The following is a 20,042-nucleotide window of genomic DNA, read 5'->3' on the forward strand; positions in this document are numbered from 1 at the left end:
AAGACGGTTGCTTGTGTTGCGATCGAAAAGTCGCGATCTATTAATTTTCTATCTACGTGACTTTACCGAAAGAACCAAAGAGTATGGATTCCTGCAGTCACGAAAGCTTCAAATCAAGACAAAAGGATATGTGGGGCATATTGCAACTCACGGTTCTTCAACACTGTTTGTTTTGTGTCAAGCAAGGATGGCCTATTTTTTCTACAAAGACTGAAGCTGGTGACGCAATGCAATCGCAATATGCCAAGCGTTCATGTAGTGGGTCTGCAGGCATCTCGAATGATATCATTGTGGAACATTTGTTTTTGTTTTTGGGTAGGAAGTGTTATTTCCTAATTGCTTACGCCTCAAAAGTACAAAAAATGGTTATTATTCCCCGCAAACTTTGCTTTTGTGACCAGGACAGTGATATTTTGAAATTTACCTATTTTCCAGAACATTCCAAATAGATCCAGTGCTGAGTAAACTTGGAGTAACTTCTAGAACATTCTATAACTATCCAGTAATAAAATAGTAGTATAAATTCAGGGGCCTTAAGCCCACCAGTTCAGTGTAGTTCCAGCTGCCTAAGTGGATACATATCTGCATTTTTCTGAGATGGCATCAAGAGGCTGCAAGCATCCGGCAGATGCATTTTGCCATGTCTGCAGCCAAATTATCAAGACAAGAGCGAAAAAGTACTCTGTGGAATCATCTGCTAAGATGTGAGAGACTTACAAGGCATATTTTGGCATGCCTGTCGGGGATCAAGACAAACCCTGGGCACCTCATTTCACCTGCGGGCAATGCAGAATAACTCTGGAAGGTAAGATGGACAATTGTTGCTCAGAATTTTACAATTTTCCATGTTATTAAAAAAAATATATCATATATGAAAAATATCGCGATAATCTCTTACACATTAGGCATGGAGGAAATATATTTTTGTAGGATGGTACAGAGGGGAGCCATTAAGTTTGCTATCCCAAGAATTTGGCAGGAACCCACTGACCACTCAAGCAATTGCTACTTCTGCATGGTAGACCCTTCCAAACGTCGGACTGGCAAGAATGCACCTGCTATCACGTATCTGGATCTTCCTTCATCCATCGCCTTGGTGCCACACTGCCATGAGCTCCCCGTACCCACTCCGGAGAGAGAGCGGCCATCTTAAGAAGAGAGCAGCAAGTCAGAGAGTGAGGAAGACATAGATCCAGATGACAATTTCAGAGGTGGAGTTGAGAGAAACCCATACTACCCCAATCAAAAAGACCTCAACGACTTGATCAGAGATCTTGGTCTCACCAAGTCCAATGCCGAGCTTTTGATGTCTCGGCTCAAGCAGTGGAACTTGTTGGATGAAAGTGTGCAAGTCGCAGAACAGAAGAAGCGTCACCAACCTTTTTGCAGCTTCTTCACCCGTCAAGATGGGCTCTGCTTCTGCCACAATGTGACCAGTCTGTTCAAGGAAATCAGAATCGCCTGTAACCAGAATGAGTGGTGCCTCTTTGTTGACAGCTCATCCAGGAGCCTCAAATCCGAGCTGCTCCATAATGGTAACAAGTGCCCGTCTCTTCCCTTGGCTCACTCGGTGCACCTTAAAAAGGATTACAACAGCATCAAAACCTTGCTCGATGGCATTTCTGATGGGTCTCCAAAGCGGTTTTACCAAGTTTCCCTGCTATCTTTGCCTTTGGGACAGCAGGGACACCAAGGTGCACTACCACAGGTGGGACTGTCCACAGCGGACCGAGTTCTCTGTGGGGAGGAACAACGTCAAGTGGGAGCCACTGGTGGACCCCCAGAAGGTGCTGATGCCACCATTGCACATCAAATTGGGCTTTATGAAACAATTTGTCAGAGATAAGGCGTCGGCAGCCTTCAAGTACCTTCAAGACTTCTTCCCTAAGCTGTCTGAGGCAAAGCTCAAATCCGGTGTCTTCGTCGGACCACAGATAAAGAAGATCCTGGAGTGCAATGAATTCCCCAAGTAGCTCACTAGTAAGGAGAGCAGCTTGGGACAGCTTTGTCGCAATGGTTCGTGGCTTCCTGGGCAATCACAAGGTCGAAAACGACGTGGAGCTGGTTGAGACTCTGGTGAAGAACTACGGCAGAATGGGCTGTAGGATGTCCCTCAAAGTCCATAACCTTGATGCTCATCTTGATAAATTCAAGGATAACATGGGAGCGGACTCGGAGGAGCAAGGCGAGCGCTTCCACTAGCATATGCTGGTCTTTGAATGCCGCTACCAAGAACAGTATAACGAGAACATGATGGGAGACTACATTTGGGGGCTGATTCGTGAAAGTGATTAACAGTATAATCGTAAATTTCGAAAAACTACTCATTTCTAAATCTTTTGCAGTCATTTTTGTATTACTTTAGTATAAATACATGTTAATTTTAATTCATATGTTGTTGTTTTCTGACTTCGTGAACGAAAATACACAATTTCCCCCGTTTTCTCATTGAAAATAGGTAAATTTCTAAATATCACCGTCCTGGTCAAAAAAGCAAAGTTTGTGGGGAATAATAGGCATTTTCTATACGTTTTAAGCATCAGCAATTACGAAATAACATTTACTACCCAGGATCCAAAAATTGTGTTACATAGTGTATTCAACAAAGAGATGCTAACCACACACGCTGCCAACTAGAACAAGCTCATCAACTTTTGCAGTCTATAGAGTACGCAATGGTCCCCCTGCATTTGACTCTGGTCAAACGCTGAATTACCGTAGCCGGTGAGGTAACCAGGCATTGTCCCTGCCAACAATTTTTAATTGTGAACATACCACGGCGTTATATGGTCAGCACTCCAGAGTTGGCAGAACCAAAATGGGCAGAGAACATGAGTTTTCCCCATGCGAGAGAACATGGGTACGTTCTCTCGCATGGGGAAAACTCTACAGCACTAAACAAGGTTCGCGCGCGCGTGTATATATATTCAAAGCACTTTCCCGAAATAAGTTTGCTTAGTAATAATAGCTTCGCGCTGCGAGTGTACGGGGCATTCTTTTTTCGTCTTTTCTCTTTGAAATGTGGCCATGCTCTTTTGCTGTTGTTGTTTTAAATTAAGAGTGGCTATACAGTGGGTCATTTCACCCCCCCACCCCACTCCAATTTGTTTGCCTTCCCAGGCCCCCCCACGTTGTGGAAGAGAAAGAGAGAGAGATAGAGAGAAAAAAAACCCACTTTCGACGCACACCCATGGGCCCAGGTTTACCACAAAGCGCACTTGCAACATCCACCGCGCGTTTTGCATTTCGCGGGCTCCGGGCCCTTTCGATTTGCCAACGCGGTTTGGATCGAGGCGGCCGCGTGACCACGCGTCTCTCTGAAGAAGCGCGCCTCTCTGAAGAAGCGCGCCTCTCGCGTCCTGCCCGCGCGAACCCAAACATCTCAACGCAAACCGCACGGCGGCAGCCTCTGCCACACCGCGCCCCCTCCCAAAATAAAAAGTGTGGCTTTTGCTTCAATCGCCCCACATTGACCGCCCCCCCCCCCTCCACACGCACACACACCCCAAACAGAATCTGGCGAGGCACACGTAACGTTTTCCTGGCTCTGAAAAGCACATTTTTATTTATTTCTTAATTCGCACTTTGCAAAGCGAGGTAGGAGGGGGAGGCGGGTTTGTTGCGTTTTTTGAGCGGCCGGCTGCCAAGCTTTTCCAAAGCCTTGCTTGGCACCTAATCTTTCCTGATAAGTGTATGTAAAACAACCGGCCTGTGTTTAACCTTAACATTATGCATCCGCCACCGCAAGGGTTTTCATTGCAAGGGCGGGCGTTCCTTGCGCCATTCGCGCAGCCACTGAGTGCAATGTTGTTACAGTGTCTCTACACAAAAAAAAGTAAAGTGGCTGATTATCAGGGTGCGGGCAGGAAAAGAGTTCAAACCTTGGCTGCTTCCATTTTTTGCCAAATTGGCTCTGGCTGCCTGTTGTTAATACCTCCATATCCTTTGCTAAAAAGGTCCTTTAGCTCAACCTAACAGCATTAACCACAGCATGCAGGCTGCATGAACCTCCATTTACCTCTCCCCTTCGGATCTACTAACTAGGTGTGCTATCTTTTAAACAAACATATGGATCTCTATATATGTTTAGAGCTCCCTGGTGCTGCCTTTCAAAGCCCAGTATCTCTCTGAAGATCCCATTGTGGATGATGAAATGCCACTTTGCTGCCGCATGCCTGGATGAGGATATGCTCTTAGGCACTCAAGTATCGGGTATTTGAAGGGGTTTTGGCTCTTCCAAAATAAATACAAGAGAAAGTATGAAATTATTGTATTTTTCAAACTAACTCAACATTTTTTTGAACATAGGTTACATGATTAGTTTGATAACATGAAAGATATTATTTTTCGGATTGTTTTGTAATTTGACATTTTAGTTATAAAAAAACAGCATATTATAGTGTATTACCTTGAATGCATTCCTATATAATGTTGGTAAGTCTCTTATTTCCATTTTGTAAGTGTTTTTTTACATATCAAGTGTATATATAAAAATGTTTACTTGTTCCGTGTGTTTTAGGCTTGAGTATCAAAACTGACATTTATTTCCCCTCGTACTTAGTGGCATGTGCACACTAAAAGCACACATATGCGAGTGAAACGTTGCATATGTACAAAGCTTATGTATGAGTGAATCCTTGTGAGTGGTTATCAAAATGGGAAATTGGAGAGGGTCATTGCAAAGGATGATGCATTTCAGAGATCAACAGCTGTGATAAAAAACGGAAAGCCACGGCAATGTTTATGCGGCAGAAGAGGGGTTAACAATGAAAGGTGTTAATGGATTGCAGCAAGGAACCATTAGTAATGAAACAAGGCTTCGTAACATGCTCTTGAGACGTTAAAATGCATCACAATAATGAGATTTAACACTCGACTTAAACCAACACCAATGCTGGGTATATTCTCAGACGCCTCGCTCGTGCTGACAATTGAGCACAGGTTTATGTATGCTATAGCGATGTCATACATCAAGTAGATTTTATTGCATACACTATTTTTTTTAAAAGCAGGATTTCCCTATCACGTTAAGTAGATATATGGTTTAAGGGCAGCACCCTGGATAATATGAAACTAACTTTAATTAGGGAACCAGGAAATGTGTGCACGGCATATACTCAAATACTAATAAGTGCCGGGTCTCTGTGATGCACAAGCGGGCATTCAATGAAATGTGGTTTTATTAAACTCGTATCAGTACATTCACACGGAGAGAGTTCCAATGTTTGTGGGATTGGATAGCGATTGTAAAATTAAGAATTTTAAGTTGTCTTTTCACATGCATAAAACTGTTACTGCCTTCTTCGGATTAAAATATATATGTATGTATGTTGAACAATATTTCCACCGTACATAGCCAACCGTGCTAATCGGAGGTGTGGAGGACAACAATCTAAACGCAAAAAGCAGTTCTAAAGAAATTCGTTTTCAATCTAGATAATTTAAAAGTGTATAGCTCCAGTGGCTTCCTAATATTGGAAAGAAGAACGTTCCAGACAGCCGCATAAGCGAACCGGAAAGCACGTGATGCAGCGACCACCTTTGTTCATTCACGAACCAAAAGCCACTGCGAGAATGATCGGAGTTCATACACACTTTTTTGGGTAAATACAACACAGTATGGACAAATGCAACAAATGTACGTTAACATTTCACATAATATGAGAATTATGGTCCCCAGTATGATATACCATGCCCACATTGTGTTGTCTTACAGACAATGCACAATGCTAGCCGCTAGTCTCAGAATAGTTACAGTAACAGTAAAAGCATATGCAGTATAAGGAGAACTCAATTCTGTCCGCACATGTATGATATCTTTTACATTGAGTTTGCATACATTACTGCGACAATCCATGCAGTGAATTGAGTGACATCTCTAGATTGGAAGTTGAGCACAATTGTAACCTGTATGTTTAGGCGTCAGGTTTGAGAGCCACACACCAGATTATAAGATCCACTCTCAACTTTTGCCCTTAAATAATTGGGGAAAAATAGTGCCGCTTACAATCATGAGAGATACGGTAGACAGTATCCCACCTGTGCTTTCAATGTGTGCAGTGCAAGAGTAACATCTCGTTACAATGATTCACACACATTGTTTGATTAAATTCCTACATCTAATTTACAAGAACGTTAAATTAAAGGGTTTTTTTCACAGTGGACTATAAACAAATACAATCGGACGTGTGCACGCATTTTATTCACGTCTCTAAGTATTTTTGTGCCTGTGGATGCTTGTGCTGTGAGATGTTATCTCCTGCGCCTGGTATTCTGACGATGCCTCCATATTTGGAGTTTGCATGTTCTCTCCAACGACGTGTGGATTTTACTATGGGTCCTCCAGTATTGCCCTCCACGTTTAGAAAACACGTATTGGCATTATTTGGCTACTCTAAATTCCCACATATGATAACCCACTTTGTTGAGCTATCATGTGTGGCCAGGTCACCTCCAAAAAAGAGCTGGTAAATAAAATAGTTTAGTTTAGTGTGACTCCAAACACCTGGTTCTTTCCCAATGACCATCTACCAGTTAGGCCTGTGTCACTTCACGTGGTCTACAAGTCGACCTCACCTGGCATATGCACAACGGTGACATCACCTTCACTTTGCGACGGCTCAGGACGACTCTTGTCGTTGTGGATTTGGGGGTGCATACGTTTTAATCGACATCCAAAAAATCAACACCCCCCCCCCCGTTGTAATCACCCCTGTTTGTGATACATATGTAATGATGGATTTTTCACCGTGAGCCTGGTAACCTCCCCAACAAGGTCGCGTGTCAGCCATTAGCGGTGTAATGTCACACTGGCCGTCGAGGGCCGTTGCACCCTCCGTGTAGTGCACTGCACCCTGTTAAACCCTTTATTATGCCGCACACTCTCTCCACCTGCTCCCATTGCCACGAGGCTGACCCTCACGGGAGCCTGAGCGCCGCTCATGTTCTGCACATTTGTGTAACAAGCTGTGTGTGAACTACGGTTATTGTTTTTACTTCATCATATTTACACTCGGTCCACGATTGCCATGAGTTGTCACGGCCCTCGTGGACCGCAAAAAAACAAAAAGATCTTAAAAAATAAATGTAATGTTATTCTGCTATTTCGTTTTTCTTATATTTTGGTCAGTGAAATATAAGTTATATATTATGGGGGAACATATAATACATATATAATAAACACAAAGGAATAATTGTGAGACTTAAATGCAAAGTCTTGAGTGATTTTGTTACTCTTTATCCACTTTACTGCACTATACTTACTCCTCTATTCAAGACAAACAATGACAATTTCTGCCACTGTTACAGAATTTTTAGTGGTAGAAATAATATTGGATGTGGGAAACAGGATACCAAATATATATTTTAAATCATACATAATCTAACCCCCAATTAAATGTTTGATCTTTTATATTATAGTTTTTCCCCCCCCAAATTGAACCCCAATGCACAACTAACTTGATTTCATGAGACGAATGGCATCTCTCACAGAGCAGTGCACTAAATTGTATTAGAGAGTGGCCCACAGAAGTAGATGTCACAGAGCCACCTCGAATCCCACTCGCTATGCCATATAACAACAATTCTTGTCCCATGACAAGAAAACCAACGTTAAATTTTCAGAGCTGGAATTTAACCTAATTAATTGCATCTATTTGCGCATTTATTGGTGACTGGGCTGAGACCATCAACTCACGATCCTTGAGAACCCCCTGTATTCCAGCCCAGGATATCAGTGAAGCCAGCTCAGCCCTCTGAGCTCTGAGCTAACCAGCCACCTTCGGATCTTTTTTTATAAACTAAAAGTGCACGTAATGTACAATACGACTAGAAAGGCTCTACCACCAGAATATGGAATTTCCACAACCAGTTCAGGGCTGTCAATGGAGATCAGCATCACTGCACGCTTGTTAGACTATGGAGTCACCGGCCCTTTGACATCATCTTGATAGCACCGTGTTGTTTTACACAATGGTTACGCATTGTGATTCGGAATAATACAAGGCTTATTTATTTCTAGAATTTTAAGACAAGTTTAATGGTGTCTTACTGTGAAGACTTTAGCTGACATATATCATGTGCGGCCACTAATTGGGACACGGATGGTGCGTTTGTAGCCATATGTGTATGCACAGTACACCTGGGCCTATTTTGAAAAGAAAATGTTGTAAATTACAGCACCGGTAGGAATAGAACGGCTCAATATTTATTTATTTACGCCACAGTTTATTCTCGCTGCCATTTGAACCTTTCATAAGCAGCTCGCCTGAAACCATTTCTCTTATTCAGCTGCCACAACACTTGAAATGACTGCCACTGAGTTGCATCTGCTTGCACTGAGAAGAAAAATTACGAGCCAAATGCACGAACTTAAAAGCTAGAGGTAAAATCTCTGTAAGGGTTGATGCCTAAAGGCTAGTTTTGGGCTGGATTATTTTTAATTTCATATATATTTATTTTTCTGTCCCCCAGTCTGATATAGGCATGTTTGCAAGTGCACCATGATATCTTCTTTATTTTAAAACATCTTCCCAACGAGCAAGGTCAATGAACTATTATAAAAACAAAAAATAGTTTGCTATTAAAACTGTTTTTCAATCACTTTCAATTACCAACTCGAGCCAATCCTTGTCGTCTGCAGTGCGGCAGACAATCCTGAAACAAACTCATGACAATATGACAAATTCACGAATAAGTGATCTGCACAATACATATTTCACACTTTAGAAATGCCATAAAAGCATTTAAGGTACTTACACAAAACACCAGGATGTGGGGTTAAAGGTTGGAGGTATCTGAGCATGTGACTTCACTTAGAAGTATTTTGGAAATTCTATGGTAACAGAATTGGTAAGAGAATTACAAACACACGGCAGGCAGCTTAGACACGTACAATAGAAGAAAAGGCCAATTTTATATATCACGCCAACCTGCTATGAAAGCACATTGAGACAAACCATACTGATTGTACAATTCTTGCTTATTAGGTTCTGTGTTTATTGCTGTAATTCCATTGCTGGGGAACTGACAATTTGCTTTTATGCTAAATCCATGGGGATAGAACGGGGACAGTTTTGGAACTGGTCTGATTAACTTGGGTTTCCACCAAGTCCAGATTACTCCACAAATAAGGGTTGTAGGAAAATAGCCCCTCGTGTGCTTATTCTAGCAATTAAATTATGTTTTAAATTTTATTTGAATTTCAATGTAAATAAACATATATAAAACAGATTATCTTCCCAGTACATCTTCAATATGCATTGCCTTTTCTGTGGCAATGACATGATTTTAAGTATGAAGTTTTTTTTTGCGAAAACAAATCACACTGCATATATGGTGTGATGGTTGAGCTTTATTAATTTTAAACTTTTAGTTAAACCTATCTAAACACATGATGAAAAAATATACGGACAAAATTATGCTTTACAAGTGTCACAAAAACAAATTATACCGTAAAATATACGTGGCGCGTTTTCGCGAGTCATGATGAATATTATATATCTCATGGAACTTGACTTCATATGTTCCTGGAACGGTTCAATACTTTAATAGTAGAAATAACCATTTTTTCGCAAATGCTGCAATAAGAATGTCTAAGTCAAAGACGGTTTTTATTTCAAATTGAAAGACGTTATTTGAAAATTGTTAAAGATGAAATTGTGTAATTAAAAATCCTGTCAAAGACAGATGACTGCAACACAGTGTACACAAAAGCAGTTTTGGCAAATGCAGAAAACAATACAAGATGCTCACCCCGAGCTCTCATTACTCTGATAGTGGCATTGTCTTTGGGCTGTGTACGCCTTTTGGCGTCCTCTGGTCTAACACCGTTTTGAGACGAGGCTCAAAAGAAAGCTGTCTCTGGTGTGGACCAATCAGTTTCAAAGTCAATGCATATATTATCAGAGTACGTTTTTTGTTTGCATTCTGATCACAAGTGTTGTGGTTAATGCAGACATGAGTCCTTGTAAAAGGTGTATTTTTTGCCATAAAAAGGGGGGGGGGGGAAACCTATTCTAATACAAGTTTAATTTATTGTAAAAATATTAATTGCTTCTAATTGACGGCATACATTCACATGAGGTTGATTGGGTTAGTGTCTGGTTATTGTGTATATTTACATATAGCACTTCGTCATTGTGTTTATTGTGTATATATTGTGGGTATATGGTGTATATATGGTGTATATATTGTGTATATGGCGATGATTGATGTGTATATTCACATATTGCACTTGAGAGAGTATTGGTTTGAATCCAACCTCAGTCGACTAATATTTGCATATTTGTGTGGACAAAAATCACACACTAGGAATTATTTCACAAATCCAAACTTTTATCAAGACATGTTTTGTTATTATGAATGCAATAATTATCATGTTGACGTTGATTTTCATTATTTCCAAAAAGCGTGTAAGGTACGTCATTTAGTTGGACGGCGTAACTGGTTAAAACCACAACAAATAATGCCCCTCTTCTTAATAATACTATAATAATACTATAGATATATATATTTTTTATAACAGCAATACATTTTGCGAATTACTATTTGTTTACATTTACTTTACACTGATTCCTCAGGGTTGAATTTACTTTTAAAGTGAACAGATTTGTAGCATGAGAACGATATGCATACCTCGTGGTGTGCAAATGTGTGTACACACACATAAAAACGCTTAAGCATTCAAAGTGGCCCTTGGAAAGTGGTTATCTGTGAATTCAAAGGGAAAGACTGTCCAAAGCTAGCCGCAACAATGTTGGAACAACACAGTTTTAGGAATTGGCCAAAGTATGATAGTAATGGATGCAAGAAAAAGGGTTAAAACAGCAAGAATGTGGATGCCTTGGGGACAGGAAAGAACAGCTGATTAGCATGCCGCTTCGCCTAGTGCTCACTATCTCGCTGCTACCTCCCATCCTCTTCCCTCCCACTCCTGCCTGTCTGTCTGTCCATCTGTCTGTCTCACTCGCTCTCTCACTCACTCTTTTTTTTAATCTCTCTTATAACTTATAGTGTCCACCCATCTTTCTAACTCTCCCCTGCTCTTTTTTTATCTCTTCCTCACGCACTCACAGGCAAAAAAAACACACGGCGCATATGCATCTGAGTGTGGCACATTAGGAATCAACGGAGTTAAGTGTGATTTTGTGAAAGTCCTTATGTGCTATGCAGTACATCAATGCACGTGTGTACACCAGAATGCGATAACTGATTTGGGCCTGTGGGTGGCTGGCAGGGTTATTGATTAAACGGACTTGTACACCAGTCACGTGGTTCATGGCGACTCGAGTCACGTGGTTCATGGCGACTCGGTTAAGGATCGCTGTGTGTGACACCACGTGGTGCTGTTGCCCTCGATTTGGAGCACCTGGCCACGTCCTTCATTTTCGTGGGTGCAACATGAGTATACAGTAAAAGCTTGGATTGCGAGTAACTTGGTCTGCGAGTGTTAGGCAAGACGAGCAAAAATTTGAAATGAATATTAATTTGATAAACGAGCGAGGTCTTGCAATACGAGTAGTACGTGTACGCTTTGTCTGCCGAGCGTCACGTGATCACAACTGATATACGAGTGCTTTGATATACGAGTGCTTTGGATTACAAACACGTTTCCGGAACGAATTATGCTCGCAATCCAAGGTTTTACTGCGCTTGTTTTGCTTGTTATACAGCTTTTCTTAGCACTTTTAAACCATGTATCCACATTCTGGATGTAATTTCCCTCTTTCTCTCTCACTGCTGGTTCTTCTTCGCTCATGAAGCCTCTGGGACGCCTCCATCACTCGGGTTTCAACCCTCATTACTGTAACGCGCATATTAATGATCAGATGTTAATATGCGTGTTGAGCCATACTGATTAGCCTGCTGTGCTAGGTCGTGCCACACCGACTCCCCACCTCCCGTACATTAAGACTGCTGATAATAGCCTCCTATTGTTATATTTCATGTTTTGTTATTTTTGTTTGGGGGGGGGGGCGGGTTTATTGCACGTTATATATTTATTTATATTTATGTGGATTGCTTTTTTTACATTTCTGCCAAGCACAGTGCGCCTAATATTGTTTTATTGTGCGTATCATGCCGAGCGACAAGCTGTGTGGCGGATCTGTCTTGCTGTTGTGCGTCGATTTTGGTGAGGGGTAATTTACTTTGCATATGTGATTACGCATATACCTGTTTGGTGGAGATGTGAAAAGTCTTTATCAGACTGAAATATCACCGGCATATTTCGCTTTTAGACGTCTACGCATTAGAGCGCTTCATTGCTGGTGGAATGTCGTCTTCTGCTATAGGGCATTTGGCCTAGTCTTCCAAAGAGGACACACCCCACCCCACCACACCTCCCCATGCTGTGTCAGTCATAGTAAAAAAAAAACTTACGTCAAAATGTACGTTTTCCATATATGACATGGAATGTTACTCATAAAGTTGCAGCATTACAATTCGTGCGGTTGCTATGGAACCATTAGGAGTAAGAAAGCAATGGCAAGGTGCATTGTGCCACTGTCAGAATCGGTTGTTATGACCTCTGTACTTTAATTGCATTTGGAACTTGGTGAAAAACCCCTTTGAGAGATGTAAAATCTTGTTTTAGAAGTCTTGCCCATATGGGGAGTTGACTTGTGATCAGTGAAAATAGTTTCTTCCGATTTCAATTAAGCCCCCACTCTACGCATACAGAAACCATTACCGAGAACATAAAATATAAAAACATATCTCTGAACTGAATAATTAGCTAAAATTAATATACGATATTATAGAAAATACATGGCAAGTTGCATGAACAAACAGTGGAATGTTGTTTGAGATTACAAATAAAATAACTTTTACGAACCCTTTCGAATCGAGAGCAGTTCATGCTTGATACATTGACAGGGTTTCGTGACGATTTAGTGAGGTCTCTTGCAATTACAAAACAAAATAAATTATTCATAATATAATAAATCAAACGGACTGTATTTAGTTGCAGACCCCGAGGAGAATGATACACTGTGGTGAAGAGAGGAACACACACCGTGTTCTTTGCACGTACGCTATGTGAGGAGAATATTATATCTTGCCAACGTGTGTCATTTTGAATGTGAAAATAAGTCATTGCTAAATTCAAAATTAATATTTAGCAGACGGAACTCAAACAGATATTTTGTTGTAATTACGGTAAATTGTCAATTATAAACACGCAGTGTACATGCAGTATTCAGTATGGCTTACTTCATATAAGATAATGGAAATAAAGTTAATAACTGTAGATTATAATAAGGCTATTAAAAGTTTAAGCCTGGCAGAGACATATTACGAGCGTACACTTGTGTACACGTACAATGTTTGTGGATTTCAATACGGCCCTGTTGTGCCGTTAATCATGACATACTGTGAGGCCACGTTCATTAACTCAAATGTGAGTTGTCGGTTAAGTGACTTTATTATCTATCGTCACATTATTGATCATGCACAGCCCTTTGTCAATCCACTCCCGGATCAAGAGCTCCCAATGCTGCCGTCAGTAATTTTGTGGGCTGTTTGACCGTACTTCACACTGATAAATATCGGTTAGTCAGTGAAGCTGCAATGCGGGGTGGGGGTCCGGACGGCAGTGGGCAGGAGCAATTCAGATATCACTCGCCACAGATGTTAGCCGTGGCTGGGAGTCATACTCGGGTCACCGGCTCACAGAGGGACGAATGGTTGTATGTATGTATGCGTGTTGAACTTCTTTCTCACTGTGCGCAGCCGACCGTGCCAAGGACTACAAACTAAACACGGTGATTGCTTGTGTCGCAGTCGAAAAAACGACGTGAGAATTTTATTGTTTTATATGTTTATTATTTTATTGTTTCCCTTCTACGCGACTTTACCGAAAGAACCAAGAATATGAATCCCTGCAGTCACGAAAGCTTTAAATCAAAATTTCTCTAAAGAAGTTAAGCGAGCGCACTTTCCATTGCTCGGCCATTTTTCTACTTTGACAGCAACTACATCTTCAACACGACTAAATTATGGATATATATAAATCATGCAAATGCTTCATTAATACTTGCTGATCATTCTTTAGTGTGCACTAAGCAATTTGAAAAGCAGATCTTGGACTTCACGTTACGTAATTGTTTCGGATAATATAAAACCAAAACTCGCATTAAACTTTTAAATAAAAAAAACTTCAAGCGCAAGTGTTTAAATGAATGTTATGAAGCATATTAACGACAGCGCACACTATGAATGCTCGCATAACTAATGCCCCACACCTGAGCATGCTGCACAGAACAGCGACGCTGTTGACATCGACCATTACAGTACTTACGTGAGAACTGCGTCGCTTAACATCAACTACTTAGGAGAATAACTGAGAAAGATGTGACGCAAAAGTATAAGTTGCGTACTGATGGAAGAGGCATGAGGTCAACCCGTGTCCTAGATGTTTTGGCCATAGCTCCTAATGTGGCTATTTTATATCATTACACGTGTTTTCCCCTCCGGTCACGGGTTATTGAATTCGAGGCGGTTTATTCATTAACCTGTGTGCCGAATATCTTGTTTAATGACTGTAAATCATCGTACGTGCCCCACAGGAAGGTTTATTGAGTCAATGTTTTGTCTGAGTGACCTGCTTGTTGTTTTGTTATGTAATTGTTCCCAGAACTTAATCACTTCAATGCAATGTACTTTATCCCCCTCCAGATATGTACAAACGTTCTTGTCTGTGTGTGTGTCATACAAAAAAGCCATAATATAAATAACTAAATATAATACCCCCAAAAAATGCTTAATAACACTTTTAAAGGTAAACGCTTATAAGTGTATTTTACTATCTAATTTTATATACTTAAGTATCATTATTGCAGCCCTTTGTCAGTTGATGGGGTTGTTTGACCATACTTCACCACACCGGGGATTGTGGGTTGTTGATAGGGAGAGGCAGGATCAGTTCAGCCATCACTCGCCACTGATGTTAGCCGTGGCTGGAAATAAAACTCCGTGCACAGGATCTAGTAGTGCAGCGCGTCAAACAATGAGCCACCACTTCACATCAGCATACTGTATATTTCGGATGAAATGAATATTTAAATTTTGTTGTAAATTGAGAATATATTTTGACAATGAATTAATGTTTATCATTAGTCCTCGTATTAAAGAGCGCAACGCAATGAGTAGACAGACAACTCCAGATCATAAAATAACAATGGCAAAAGGTGCATAAATGTAAACATTTTCATAACATGAAAGTTATAGGGAACATAATGTCATTAACCTTATTGAGACAACCATTTACTCCATTTTAAATGTTCACTTTGTAAGCCCAAAATTAAAACGTTCACATTCAACCATGAGAATAAGCCAGCTGCCTCGAGTCAGGGTTGCCTTAATGCTTTCAACATATTGAGGAATTATACAGGAAAGCTGTCTTTCTGATCTGGCAGGGATACTACAGATGTTTATCCTTCCAGAAATAGCAAAACAAGGGATGGGAAAAATAGAATTAACAAATAAATGCCTCTGGCAGAGTTTTGTACGCATTATTTTTAATCAGCAGATGCACACAGCTGCTGCTGCTGCTCGTTGCTATCAGGGTTGCGTGGCTGAAAAGTGCTCTTGGTGTTGCTGAGAATCTGTAAGAAAATAGTAACAAAAATGGAAGAACAAAACAATAAAAAAACTAAATTAGTATTGACATTAGCAGGAGACTAAGGAGCAGATGCCAATGCCAGTGAAGATGCAAATGTTTGACGGATTAATGAAGACAAGTTTATTCTGGGATATATTTTGGGGGTGAATTCAGAGTTTCTTCACATTGCTCATGTCTCAGTAGCAGCAGAACTTTTTTAATTGGCACACCAGTATTTCGTTGTCATCAATTCTTCAATCAAGTCCCAGTCAATGACTGAGTTGACCCCGATGTTCTGGGATGAACGATGAGCTAGGGAATGGCACAGTTATGTCTAGACCTACGGTTAGCACGGTTGGCTACGTACGGTGCAAAAAAAGTTAAACATACAGTACGTACACAAGCATGTGATTTCCTCTCAGCGGTACCAGTCGGGAATTCACCGATTTATGTACAAATCCGTATTAATCATCAATTTTACGAGTAAAATAAATCAGAAATCATTGAGTACAAGTTACTTCTGCAAGTACAGTATTAATATAATATTTCGATTTAAAGCTTTCGTGACTGCAGGGATTCATCTTCTTGGTTCTTTCGGTAAAGTCACGTAGAATGGAAATAAAATAATAGAAATAAAACATAATAAAAAATAAAATTCTCACGACGTTCGGCCACAACACAAATAGCCTTCTTCAGGTGAAGTGCGGTCGTCCCGACAGTTATGTTCCTTCACCTGAAGAAGGCTACTTGTGTTGTGGCCGAAACGTCATGAGAATTTTATTTTTTATTATGTTTTATTTTTATTATTTTATTTCCATTCTACGTGACTTTACCGAAAGAACCAAGACGATGAATATAATATTTATTCACATGATTTAGTTCTTTCTCCTGGTTTAATCAACCATGTGGATTAGCGTTTGGCTAGATCAATGAATTATGTGTATTGTTCATGTGTATGATAAGATCCTCCCCTCTTCACCAATTAGATATAGCTGACGAAACGGAGCTGATAAAGATTAAATAAATAAAACATAACCGCTGGCTTTAGTATTACTTATAATACGTTACTTTGTTTTCCACTCCTTTTCCAGAATTTATTTGTGGTACCTTTGCAACAATTGCAAAGTTTGGTGCTCTCACCTCTTCCAATGTCTCTGGCCAGCATAGGAGAATAGGCCAAAAACACTCAACAAGCAATGTCTTGAGATACTTGTAGGAGAGACCCTTCAACCTGCAGTGGCATGAGCAATCAATCCCACAGCTGCACCTTTACGCTGTATCTTTTTGGCAATTGGTCCCACTTCTTGAATTACGCTCACAGTTATACCATCTGGTCCATAAGTTTCCCCCCTTTTTTATTCTACAAAGGACGGAGTTTTACTTCTTCAAGTGTGACATCTGGGACCTCCTTCGCTACAACTGAGATGAACGTGTTCACTAAACGTTTACACAGAAATGAAGAACTAGAGACCCTATACTCTTTGTTTTTTTCGGTAAAGTCACGTAGGTAGAAATAAAACAAAATAAATCATGACATTTCGAACGCAACACAAGCGCCCGTCTTCAGGTGAAAATCGCGATAGCCGCGATGTCTGCTGCGAACAGCACGATGTCTAGAGACCCATCGGACTCTTATTACAAGTATATTCTTTTTTTCAGGAAGATCACTGAGTATATAATAACGGCAAATGTAGAGGCCAACCAACCACAGGAGCAAGTACGGTCTTGGAAAGGATGATCTCCCATCGACCACACGTAACTATGCATAGCTATCAACCCATATGGTGTACCCGTAATCTTGTACAGGGACATTTATTTTTCTGGTCCATACGGCGTACAGCAGTTGCTATTCGGACCAAACATTTTTTTTGTCTAATTGTTTGCGTTTCTCCCTTGTGAAGGAACTTTGTAGGATGAACGTTGAGATGTATAAGGGGCACGGGGTGACCAATAAGGTCTGAATTGGTCTGTAATAAGGTAGGCACTGATAAGGGGTTGACAGGTATGACTATGCATCCGAGTCTGAAAATGACACATTTATTTCAAATACCATTGCCTTTGTAGAACACGAAAAATTATTCTCACAAAATGAAAGGTAGATATACAAAAACCTTGAGCCCCCCCCCCCTCCCACCGCCTGCTCTGATGAGTCCGGTTTGCCTGATATCGTCAATGCCCCTCGTAATGCCTTCCAGAACATCACGATGTCGCAATGTGAGTGAGGATGTGGAATTAAAAATAAAATAATAAAAAATACTTGATAAACAATAGTGTATATATTTTTCAATAATGTTTTACAAAAATGGAACACACACTGGGATTAAATGAAAATAGTATCAGTGAGACAAGGTCACAAATTTTAGACAATGTTATCCACAGCGATATTAGATTTGTTTCTGAAAAAGACAGATTATAGAAAAATGCATGAACATAAATGGAAAAAAACATTACCCATCTCCAAATTTTCTGATGACATAGTCATGATAACTTCCAATGGGATTGAACCCCAGGGAATGTTAGATGAACCTGATAAAGAAAGCTACAAAGACATTAGCAATTAAAATACAAGCAAACCAACAATATTGCGCTAATAAAATTTGTATTTTACAAGCTAAAGCCCACTGAGCAATGAGCTCTGTTTCATCGGTGATCTGGCCACACGTGATGGTAGCTCATCAACATGGTGAACACAGTCTTAAAACTTTCGTGACTGCAGGAATTCATATTCTTGGTTCTTTCGGTGAAGTCACCTATATAGAAAACAAAAATCAAAATTAAAAGCAAAAAACCCACGACGTTTCGATCGCAACACAAGCGGTCTTCTTCAGGTGTTTTTTTTTGCTTTTAATTTTTGTTTTCTATCTACGTGACTTTACTGAAAGAACCAAGAATATGGTGAACACAGTTTGTGGAGGACTTCATCAAGCAGTGGATTGATAACGGGCTGACATTTAATATTTGTATTCTCATTGCGTTTAAAATATATATTGATCCTCAACATTGGTGGAAGGTAACAGAGGCTTAGGATAACCGAGAATAACATATGGACTGATTGAGTGGATGAGACGTGAGAACGGAGAGGAATGACACAAAAAGCTCACCAACAGATGGGATGTCACTGCCACAGCAGAGGACTGTTACTGCTGCCAGAAGTTTGTGGACCCAGCGACCTTTGTAAAATGGCTGAACAGGAAGAGAGAAACAACTCAGTTTACCACGAGATTGTGCACAGTTTCATCATTCAAACAAGAATTATTAAATTACACTTTTTTCCTTGCTTCAGGGCTGTCTTATGAGCCAATTAAGCCAATTACAATGTTAATTTCCACTTTACACAGTTATTGTCGCTCGCTTGACTAGATTTAACCGCCATGGAATTTGGACGGCACATTTCTTACTATAAATAAATCTGAGTGTTACTTCATCGTAAAAGGCTGTGCAGTTTTCCAATATGGCTTTTGGACCAGAGAGCGATGTGATACTGGTTAGTTGATATAGCTTCATTCAGAGGCATGCCATTGGAATATATATTGCTCCACTTTACAAACAGTTCCATCTGCTACCTTCTCGAGTAATTGGCATGAATAAATAAGGAATGCAGCACGTAAATAGTTCTGGTATTGTCCATTGTTACATGGATTTCTGATCCACGGTGGTGAGATGTTAACTACCACGCCTCTTATACAGGAGGTCGTGGGTTAAATCCCAACCCTGACCCCTGTATGTCTGGAGTTTGCACGTTCTCCCCGTGGTCACGTGGATTTTTCCCTGGATCTTCCGGTTTTTCACTCCACATATAGAAACACGTGTTTTGAGTATTTGGCTGATATAAATTTCCACAAGATAAGACACTTCGTTGAGCTATCAATTGTGGCCAGATCACTTCTGAAAAAGAGTTATATATCTCAATATGTCTTACCTTGTAAAATACAAATAATTTTATAGTTTTAGTTTAGATTCGTGGGTACTTGAATAATATACGCCATCATCGTCATTATAGGCATTGGTCAATCCACTGCCCCAAATCTGCCACTATATCTCACAATCTTCGTTCGTTTCACTCGTTTTTCAATCTGCTTTTTCTGGTGAGGGTCGCGGCAGCAGCATGTTGGGTATGACGGTTCAGACCTCCCGTTCCCTGGTGACAGACCCTAGCACTACTATACTATACACTGCTACACCACGATACACTACTATACACTCTACTACTATATACTACTATACACATACTCTCACTCTTCCTGGGGAATTCCCATGCGTTCCCAGGCCAGCCAAGTGACATATTCCCGCCAGCAGCATGTCCTGGGCCAGCCCTGGGGTCTTAACCCAGTGGGACGTACTTCTGCCTGGTAGAGTTCCAGGGGGAGTCTATCAGGGGGCATCCTTACAAGGTGCCTGAATCGCCTCAACTAACTCCTCTCGGAGGAGCAGCAACTCGACT

The 20,042-nt window shown here is 40.6% G+C and overlaps 1 protein-coding gene and 1 long non-coding RNA gene across 2 annotated transcripts in view; one reads left to right on the plus strand and one right to left on the minus strand.

The window, feature by feature from the left end:
* Nucleotides 1-18,819, minus strand: part of LOC116940850 (zinc finger E-box-binding homeobox 2-like) — a 141,405-nt gene extending 122,586 nt beyond the window's left edge. The window contains exon 1 of the mRNA XM_032951120.2: nucleotides 18,703-18,819. The gene's annotated coding sequence lies outside the window, so the exon portion shown is untranslated. The remainder of the gene's footprint in view (nucleotides 1-18,702) is intronic.
* The window catches only part of LOC116940849 (uncharacterized), a 129,398-nt gene that overhangs the window by 44,028 nt on the left and 65,328 nt on the right, over nucleotides 1-20,042 (plus strand). The gene's annotated exons all lie outside the window — the stretch shown is intronic.

Source organism: Petromyzon marinus, chromosome 10 (assembly GCF_048934315.1).
Source record: "Petromyzon marinus isolate PM22_M1 ecotype Great Lakes invasive population chromosome 10, UKy_Petmar_22M1.pri1.0, whole genome shotgun sequence".
NCBI classification, from domain to species: Eukaryota; Metazoa; Chordata; class Hyperoartia; order Petromyzontiformes; family Petromyzontidae; genus Petromyzon; species Petromyzon marinus.